Below are 9782 nucleotides of genomic sequence, written 5' to 3'. Positions count from 1 at the left end.
ACCATATGTGGTTGACACATAACATGGCTAGAAGATGGAAGAGTGTCTGTCCCCAGCAGTCAGCGCATCTAGTGCCAGAAGGTGCTACATGGGCGACTGGGGGAAAATGACCAATATCTGCCCAAGCAACTCATGGTCTAACCTACAGCAAATAACCTGTTGTGATGCTCACACAAGTGCAATAGTGGTGCACAGCCATGGTGGGAAACCAACTGCTCTTTATTTGGCTAACTTACCCACTCAGTGGAACAGAACCCATTGCTGGAGCTGGGAAACAAGTCAGAACCACATCCAAAAATGAGTCCACTCTCCATTATCAAGCTACCACCAATCATGGGCTACAAGAGGGCCTACACCTATTAAATTCTCTCAAAAAAAAAAAAAGTTATCCCACTTATCTGGTGCTAACTTTCCTCTCTGTTGGAGAATCTGCTTCTCTTTTTCAGATAGATGCAGATCCTAAGGAGAGAGCCACCCCATCATACTTCAAAAGGGTCCCAGCTGAAACTAAGAATAATTTTCAAAACAAGCAAGGGTGCTGTTCTCTTGGTGAAATGGGTACCAGCACAAGGGTGAAGGAGATCAACACAGAGAGCAATCAACTCCTACCAAATCAGATATCCAGAGACACAGAGGCTACCAAGACCTCATCACTGAAGCAGACCCAAAATGAACCCAACATGGCTCAGGGAAATTTTGCAGAAGAGGGGGTGGAAAGAATGTCAGAGCCACATGTTGGGTCATGATACGCAGAAACATTTCCTCCTACCCATAACTCAGGGCTAACTCCACAATGCATGACCCATATACCTCAACAAGGAGGAGCTAGGGAGAGGAGGGATGACAGGGAGGAGGCTAACAATGGTGCCAACTTGACTGTATTCACTGAGTACAAAACTAATATATATATATATATATGCAATCAATAACTATATTTAAGAATTCAGGCCTGGGGGATGGAGATATGGCTTAGTGGTTAAGGCATTTGCCTGTGAAGCCTAAGAACTCATGTTCAAATCTCCAGGTCCCACATAGCCAGACTCACAGTGATGCAAATGCACAATGTCACACATGTGCCACAAGGGGGCACACTCATCTGGAGTTCATTTGTAGTGCCCGAAGGCCCTAGCATTCACATTCACATTCCCTCTCTCTCATAAATTTTTGAAAAATTCAACAAACTGGAGAGATGGCTCAGCAGTTAAAGGATCTTCCTTATAAAGCCTGATACCTCAGGTTCAATTCCCAGTACCCACATAAAACCAGACACACAAAGTAGCACATGTCAGAAGTTCATTTGCAGCAGTATAAGGCTCTCTTAGGCTCTCTCTCTCTCTCTCTCTCTCTCTCTCTCTCTCTCTCTCTCTCAAATAAATAAATATTTTTAAAATTAAAAATTCAGGACTAGGGCTGGAGGAATGGCTTAGCCATTAAGGTGCTTGCCTGGAAAGCCAAAGGACCCAGGTTCAATTCCCCAGGACCCACATAAGCCAGATGCACAAGGTGGTGCATGCATCTGGATTTCATTTGCAGTGGCTGGAGGCCCTGGCTCGCTCGCTCTCACGTCCTCTCTCTCTCTCTCTCTCTCTCTCTCTCTCTCTCTCTGAAATAAATAAATAAAATTTTTAAAATAAATAAAAAATTAAAATTCAGGGCTAGAGAGATGGATTAGTGGTTAAGGCACTTGCCTGGGAAACCTAAGGACCCAGGTTTGATTCCCCAGTACCCACATAAGCCAGATGCACAAGGTGGTACATGCATCTGGAGTTTATTTGCAGTGGCTAGAGGCCCTGTCTCTCATAAATAATTAATCAAAAATAAAATAAAGTAGGGCTGGAGAGATTGCTTAGTGGTTAAGGTACTTGCCTGCAAAGCCTAAGAACCCAGGTTTGATTCCCCAGTACCCACATAAGCCAGATGCACAAGGCAGCACAGGCATCTGGAGTTTGTTTGCAGGGGCTAGAGGCCCTGGTACACCCATTCTCTCTTTGTGTCTTTCTGTCTGTCTTTCTCTCTCTCTCTTTCTCCTCCTCCTCCTCTTTCCCTCTTTCTCTTTCAAATAAATAAATAAAATATATTTTTAAAGATCTGTCCACTTTAAAAAAATAAAAATTCAACATCATGTAATATGGTAGTCACAAGAAAAAGTGTGTACCATTTTTAAAGGGCTTTCATTATTAAATAAGCCGTAGCTAGACATTAGCTGGCAGCTGCCTCCCCCACTTCTTTTTTTTTTTTTATCTCCTCCACTTCTAATCTGAGTCTTTTGGAAAACTGGATATGCTTGGCTCAGCTCTAACTGCAGAGAGCAGGTGAGGTACGTACCTCTGTGTCCCAGAAGCTCTGACACTGAGTAAGATTATTTTTAGAGGTGACCTTCTAGGTTTCTTGAAAAAGTAAACAGACATGCACATGACTTCCTCTGATATGTGGGTAAACACATTAGCACACATGCACATGCTTTTGTCCTGGATCAAGTCCAGCCTGGAGGAAGCAGGAAAAACTGGTGAGAGCCCACAGTGCACTGTTCAGTCAGAAAACTGCAGGAAAGAAAAAACTTACTCATCCTAAGATCTTAGAAGACATTATTTTAGGTTAAATTTCAATACTTCCCATAAAAACTTCACTAAAACATTATTTCATTTTTGTTTTTTATTGTATGCTATATTTATTTACCTTTGTTCTTCTTTATAATGTGTTTATTTTGAAGTGAATGTTATAAAAATTTATATAGAGAAAATAACCATTACCTTTTATTAATAGTTTGTCTATACCTTCAAATTGCATGTTCTTATGTCAGCAAAAGAAAATCACACTAGGAAAAAAAAAAGGAAAAACAGAATGCTATAACTTTCTTTTGTTGTCTAGCACTGTATCTTGCATGTCTTTACAAATTGGTATATTAGTCCCTCTGATTCTACTGATGGGCATTTAGGTCATTTCCAGTGTTTTACTATCATAAACAAAAGAAAAGAATCTCTGATCATATTCTTTGGGTATTTGCATGAACATTTTTGTTACCTTCTGGGAAGAATTATTGTATCAAAATATTTACTTAGGGCTGGAGAGATGGCTTAGCGGTTAAGCGCTTGCCTGTGAAGCCTAAGGACCCTGGTTCGAGGCTCGATTCCCCAGGTCCCACGTTAGCCAGATGCACAAGGGGGCGCACGCGTCTGGAGTTCGTTTGCAGAGGCTGGAAGCCCTGGCGCGCCCATTCTCTCTCTCTCCCTCTATCTGTCTTTCTCTCTATGTCTGTCGCTCTCAAATAAATAAATAAAAAATGAACAAAATATAAAAAAAATATATTTACTTAATCAGATGTGGTGGTTCATGTCCACTATTCCAGAATTACCATGAGCTTCATACCAGCCTTCTCTCCAGAGTGAGCTCCAGGTCAGCCTGAGCTAGAATGTGACTCTGCCTCAAAAAATAAAAAAACTAAAAAGGCATTTATAGAAAATGTTTTAACTCAGTTATTGCCAAATTGCTTCCCTGCTACCTCTTGAAACATAGGAAAGTAAACTAATTTCTAGAGCTGGAGAAATGGCTTGTGGTTGCGTACCTACTGTGTAAGAATAAAGGCCTGAGAGACCACTGGAGTTCGATTCCCAGAACCCATAGAAAGATCTTGGCATGGTCATGTATGTCTGTAATCCCAGTCCTATAGAGAGGACAAAGATCTGAAAATCATAGGAGCTCATGAAAAAGAAAAGAGAAATAAGGGAAGAGAACTAAAGCCAGGCATGAGTTTGCTATAGGTTTGACACCACATAGTGAATTCTTGGTCAGCCTGGACTAGAGAGACCCTACCTCAAAAAAAAAAAAAAAAATACATAAGAGAAATGGAGCAGGATGCCTGACTTCTGCTCTTGGCACTATAGGCAACTGCATTTCATAACAGGCAAGGAATAGCATGTCACATGAGCATACACATGCACATATACCACACAGCCACACATTATACCACATTACACACAAGCAAAGAAAGAAATCAGCCGGACGTGGTGGGACACGCCTTTAATCCCAGCATTGGGAGGCAGAGGTAGGAGGATCACCATGAGTTCGAGGCCACCCTGAGACTATATAGTGAATTTCAGGTCAGCCTAGGATAGAGCAAGACCCTACCTTGGAAAAAAAAAAAGAAGAAGAAGAAGAAAGAGAAGAGAAGAGAAGAGAAGAGAAGAGAAGAGAAGAGAAGAGAAGAGAAGAGAAGAGAAGAGAAGAGAAAAGAAAAGAAAAGAAAAGAAAAGAAAAGAAAAGAAAAGAAAAGAAAAGAAAAAAGAAAAGAAAAGAGAAAAGAAAATCACTTCACATGAAGCCTTAACACCTAACACAGTATCTGGCACATAATAGCTGCTCATTAATTGTTGGTTATATTAAATCATTATAAATATTAGCTAAGGGCTGGAGAGTCAGCTTAGCATTTAAGGTGCTTGCCTGCAAAGCCAAAGGATCCCAGTTCGATTCTCCAGGTCCCATGTAAGCCAGATGCACAAGGGTGTGTATGTGTCTAGAGTTCATTTGCAGTGGCTGGAGGCCCTGGCATGCCCATTCTCTGTCTCTCTCTCTCTCTCTCTCTCTCTCTCTCTCTCTCTCTCTCTCTCTCATAAATAAATAAAATATAAAATAAGTAAATAAATATTAGCTAATATTTTGGTTATTCAAAAGGCATGCCCCTGAACATTGATCTATTTTCCTGTCTTCTCATTCTTTTGTTGTTTTTGTTTTTGAGATAATGTCTCATTTTATATCCCAGACTGGCCTTAAACTTGTGATCCTCCTACCTCAGCCTCCTAAATTCGAAGATTACAGGCATGTGCCACCAGACCCAAATACCTCACTCTTGTTCTAAAAGTCTGAGGTATTTGAGTACTGGTAAAGTGTTAGATTCAAAGTTGAATTATAATAGGAAAAACTATAATAAAGGGCAAGAGAGATGGCTTACCAGTTAAGGCACTTGCCTGCAAAGCCAAAGGACCCAGGTTCAATTCCCCAGGACCCATGTAAGCCAGATGCACAAGGTGAAGCACGTGTCTGGAGTTCATTTGCAGCAGCTGAAGGCCCTAGCACACCTATTCTCTCTATATCTGTCTATCCTCCTCCTCCTCCTCCTTCTTCTTCTTTTTCTTCTCTCCCTCTCAAAACATAAAAATATTTTTAAAAAGAATTACAGATTCTAGCCTTTCTGTGGTACACAGGAAGGGGTTTTGTATTGTTGCAGTCAGCTCCTGGTTGCTGGGAGAATAAGAAACCCAACAGCTTGTGGGAGGAAGGGATTTGTCTCAGGCTTACAGAAAGCAGGGGAAACTCCATTAATGGTGAAAGAAGCTGGATGCTTCCATAGATCCAAGCAGAGAGATGTCACCAACATCCAGCACCACAAAATGTGAACAGCCAGAGCTCAAACTGCTCTCTGCACACCTTAGGGCTGGACTCTAAGACCCACCCCAAGTGACATGCTCCCTAAGTAGGAATCTGCCTGCTAGGGGTTCAAGTAGGAGGTTTAACCAAAAATGCCTCAGTTTGTGGGGCCATACATTCAAACTACCACACATATGCTTTGTTTATTATCCCCATGGTAATGTAAAGGGAAAGGGAAACTTATACACAGTACTACTTGAAGTCCTTAATGTCTTGCACAAGGAAGAAGGAGGCTGGAGAGATGGCTCAGCAGCTAAAGGCGCCTGCTTGCAAAGCCTGATGCTCCAGGCTCAATTCTCTAGTACCAAGGTAAAACCAGATGTACAAAGTGGTACATGCATCTGGAGTTTGTTTGCAGTAGCCAGAGACCCTAGTGCACCCAATATCTGGTTGAGTGTCTTGTCCAAGCAGCTGCTACAAAGGTTGATGGAAAGAAATAACACTTTAAAAAATTACAAGGTATAGGCTGGGTGTGGTGGAGCACTTGGGAGGCAGAGGATCACCATGAGTTCGAGGCCATCCTGAGACTACATAATGAGTTCCAGGTCAGCCTGGACTAGAGTGAGACCCTAACCCAAAAAAAAAAAAAAAAAAATTAAATTAAAAGGTAACCAGGCGTGGTGGCACACACCTTTAATCCCAGCACTTGAGAGACAGAGGTAGGAGGCCATAAGTTCAAGGCCACCCTGAAACTACATAGTGAATTCCACATCAGCTTGGGCTAGAGTGAGACCCTACCTCGAAAAAAAAAAAAAAAATTAAAAGGGGTTTCCCTCCTCCTGCCTTCTCATGGGCAGGAGCTTTGTTCTTTCTCTTAATCTAGTACCCTCTGTTCTGTAGATTTCAATTCCTTAAATTCATAAGGCAAGGATCCAGAGACACCCCAAAATTCTTGTATAATATTGGTGCATTGGCAAGGAACCCCAGAATTCTGTGTTTGGTCGGGAACTCGGAAAGTAAGTGCTCTCCTGCTTTCTGCCTCCTTGTGGCAGGAGCATGATCCCTTCTCTCCCCAACTTTCCATTTTCTCATCTGCAGTTTTCTTCCACTTGGGAACACTGGGCACATCTAAAACTTGGTAGATGGTAAATGGTAGAATTGGGAAATCTCTGTGGAAGACGTGTACTAAAACTTCTGAGTTTCCTTTTCACCTGTTCACAAAGCTGATAGCAAAATGTAAACACTGTGCAAGGAACATTGAGTTTTGTCAGAATATAACAATATAATAATAATATAATGTAACAGTGGCTGAGTTTTATTGCTTAACGACCAATATCAATTTGGGGGAAATGCAGATTTGGCCCTGGGTTGCTGCGCTGGGGCACTGTCCTGGGACACAGATTCAAAAAGCAGCTCCCCCTGACCCGTCCGCCCCCCACCCCCGCCCTGACAGTATCATCTTTAAGCGCTCAGTCCAGAATTTGTGACCACAAACTCAGACTCACCTCAAGGTCAGTATGAACCAAGCTGAAATGGGAAGGAAGCAAGGAGAATGACCTTGGGCTTCTGGCAGCTCCCTCGCTCCCCTGGCCAGGGGAAGCCCAGTCGCAGCCAGCATGGCTAACTTCCCAAAATAGTTTCCTTTCCTCCCTTTTTGTTAAGGCTTCCTCCTTCCCAGAGATGAGTGACAGCCCTGACTGCTCCAGCAGAAATCATCAAGTTCCACGGAGATCGGGAGAGAATGTACTCAGCCAGCAGTCCATGATTCGTGGAGAGTGCGCGTACTGGGTCTCATGTGAGCAAAACCTTGTATGCAGCGAGGGACCTCCATGGAGTGCCCAGGCCAGTAGGGCTGCAACCTATGCCAGGTGGCAAGTGGCGGCAGGGTGGCAGTGGATAGACACCACAATCAGACTCCATTGGCATGTACCATGAGGCAGTGAGTTAGTTACTCAGGATTTCCTAGTTTGGCAGAAGGCTGAGACAGGATCATCTGTCTGGTCCTAAAGTCTACCACCTAAGGTCGGAAAGCCAGCCTCCTAGAGGCAAAGTGGATTTCTCAGTGGTTAGAGAAGCATGCTAGTGACTGTTTCTGACCAGTGCTTCTGGTTTCAGAAGAAGTAAAATGTTGCTGTTGCACCTGTAGACAGATTTTGGTTTCTGTACTTCCCATGGTAAATTTCAGTGTGGCTTTCCTAATGTAGGCAGCTGTTGCAGTCAGGTCTGCACTGCTGGTAGAAATCACCCATCAAGAGCAGCTTGTGAGAAAAAGGTTTATTTTGGCTTACAGACTCAAGGGGGAGCTCCATGATGGCAGGGAAAAACGATGGCATGAGCAGAGGGTGGACATCATCTCCTGGCCAACATCAGGTGGACAACAGGAACAGGAGAGTGTGCCAAACACTGGCAAGGGGAAACTGGCTATAACACACATAAGCCCACCCACAACAATACACCACCTCCAGGAGGCATTAATTCCCAAATTTCCATCAACTGGGAACCTAGCATTCAGAATGCCTATGTTTATGGGGGACACCTCAATCAAACCACCACAGCAGCCCAACAGATTTGAATGGGGAATGCTTGCATTGTATCTACTCCAGAGGTGTTATTTTTAATTTTTTGTCTTTTCATCAGTATTGCTTCAGGCTTAAAAACACGTAGAAGCTGAATATGTAAACATGTGGCTGAGACATATCAAAAGCATGGCTCCCAAAGAGACCAGTCATAGGTCCTACACAGACAAGTGAACATTTAGAGTCACATCAGTAAGGATCTAAATCTATAGGCTCTTTAAGGCTCCATCCATAAGGAATTAAATCCAAAGACCCTAAGTTTAGGGTCCCATGAGTAAGAGTCTAAATCTACAGGCCCTATGCAGAAGGGTCCCATCAACAAGGATGTAAATCTATAATCCCTAGACTTCCAGGCATGAGTTTAAAAGTGCCTTATGTGTAGGCTATCTTTGCTCCAAAGTGTTATGCCACCTCAGCAGTCTTGGCTCCCATAGGACCATGTGTGCCCTTGGCTGAGGGCATGCTATCCCAAGGGCTGATTAGATAGAAGTGCTACACATGGCTACTGTACTGTCCTCACATGCATGGAGAGAAAGTGGACTCTGATGGCTCTGGGCCCAACTAGATTTTAGGCTTTCAGAAACCAAAAGTATCAGAGATGATAGGGATATAAGAAGAGACAAGGGGCGAAATGGGGAAATAGACTAATACAGCAACCCCAACCCAGACAGACTTTTATGACCCATTTCCCCAGTAGTGGGAATGGATACAGACCATGAAGAGAGACGTCTTTTCATACAAAAGCCGAGGCACTGCTGGAGACATGTGGATAGGGTAAATTAAGCTTGTGTTTTTCTCTCAGCCTGCACATGGGAGCTGCCTGTCCCAAGGTTTCACAAGAAACTTCCATCGCCCGCCATCCCCCAGCCTTTATGCTGAAGAAAGGGAAAAACTGGATACCCAGAGCTTACACAAGGAAGCCTCCAAAAGAAGGCTTTGTTCTTCCAGGTGTGGTGGCTCACACTTTAAATGCCAGAACAGGCATTTTAGAGGGTTATTGGAAATCTGCTGGATTCTGCTGGGTGTGGAGGCTCACATTTTATACCCAGCACTTGAGGTGTAGAGACAATAGGATCAGGAGTTCCAGGCCAGCCTACTTCCAGGCAATGACAACAGAAGCCCTCTAAGGCTACCAAATTAAATTTGAGGACACTTTTCATTATGTCTTAAAACAGAGATGACAAGACTTTATTGTGCTTGAGTTGCTTTTTAATGAAACCATTTCCAGGTATGTTAGATTTGTTGATTAAAAATTGTTTGCAGGGCTGTTAACATGTTCTGCCTGTACTTGCAGCTGTTAGCTGCTTAAAGAAATAAGACATGCCTGCTTTCTGTGGTCTAGATATGGCTTACAATGTTACCAGGCAACCAGACATGAATGTTAGATAAAATGACATTGAGCTTTTGTGTTATTCTTTAACTGGATCTGTTTTGCTAAAACTAAAGTGATCAGATCTGCCTTGTATCAACATTCTTCTCCAAGAAGGTGTGCCTGTCCTTCTGAGAGCTAAATACTCATAGGTAGTATACTCAGAATACCAATTGTACAAAACAGTGTGACCTTAGATAGATGTGCTCATAGCAACTCAGAGACATCTGTGCCATTATTAAGATCAGATGCTGTGTGTTTATTACTGATAATTCTGCTAATGTCTCACCTGTTTTACAAGATCTACAAGAACTGGCATTGACACTACTATGCCATTTAGGGAAAAGCCTTAAAAAAAAGCTTTTCTGGGGCTGGAGAGATGGCTTTGTGGTTAAGGTGCGGCCTGCAAAGCCTAAGTGAAGGAAGATAGGAGAGAAAGACAGTTTCAGTCAGGGATTAAAGCTCAAAGAGAACCA

This window comes from Jaculus jaculus, chromosome 4 (assembly GCF_020740685.1).
Source record: "Jaculus jaculus isolate mJacJac1 chromosome 4, mJacJac1.mat.Y.cur, whole genome shotgun sequence".
Lineage (NCBI taxonomy): Eukaryota > Metazoa > Chordata > Mammalia > Rodentia > Dipodidae > Jaculus > Jaculus jaculus.
This window is presented reverse-complemented; position numbering follows the sequence as displayed.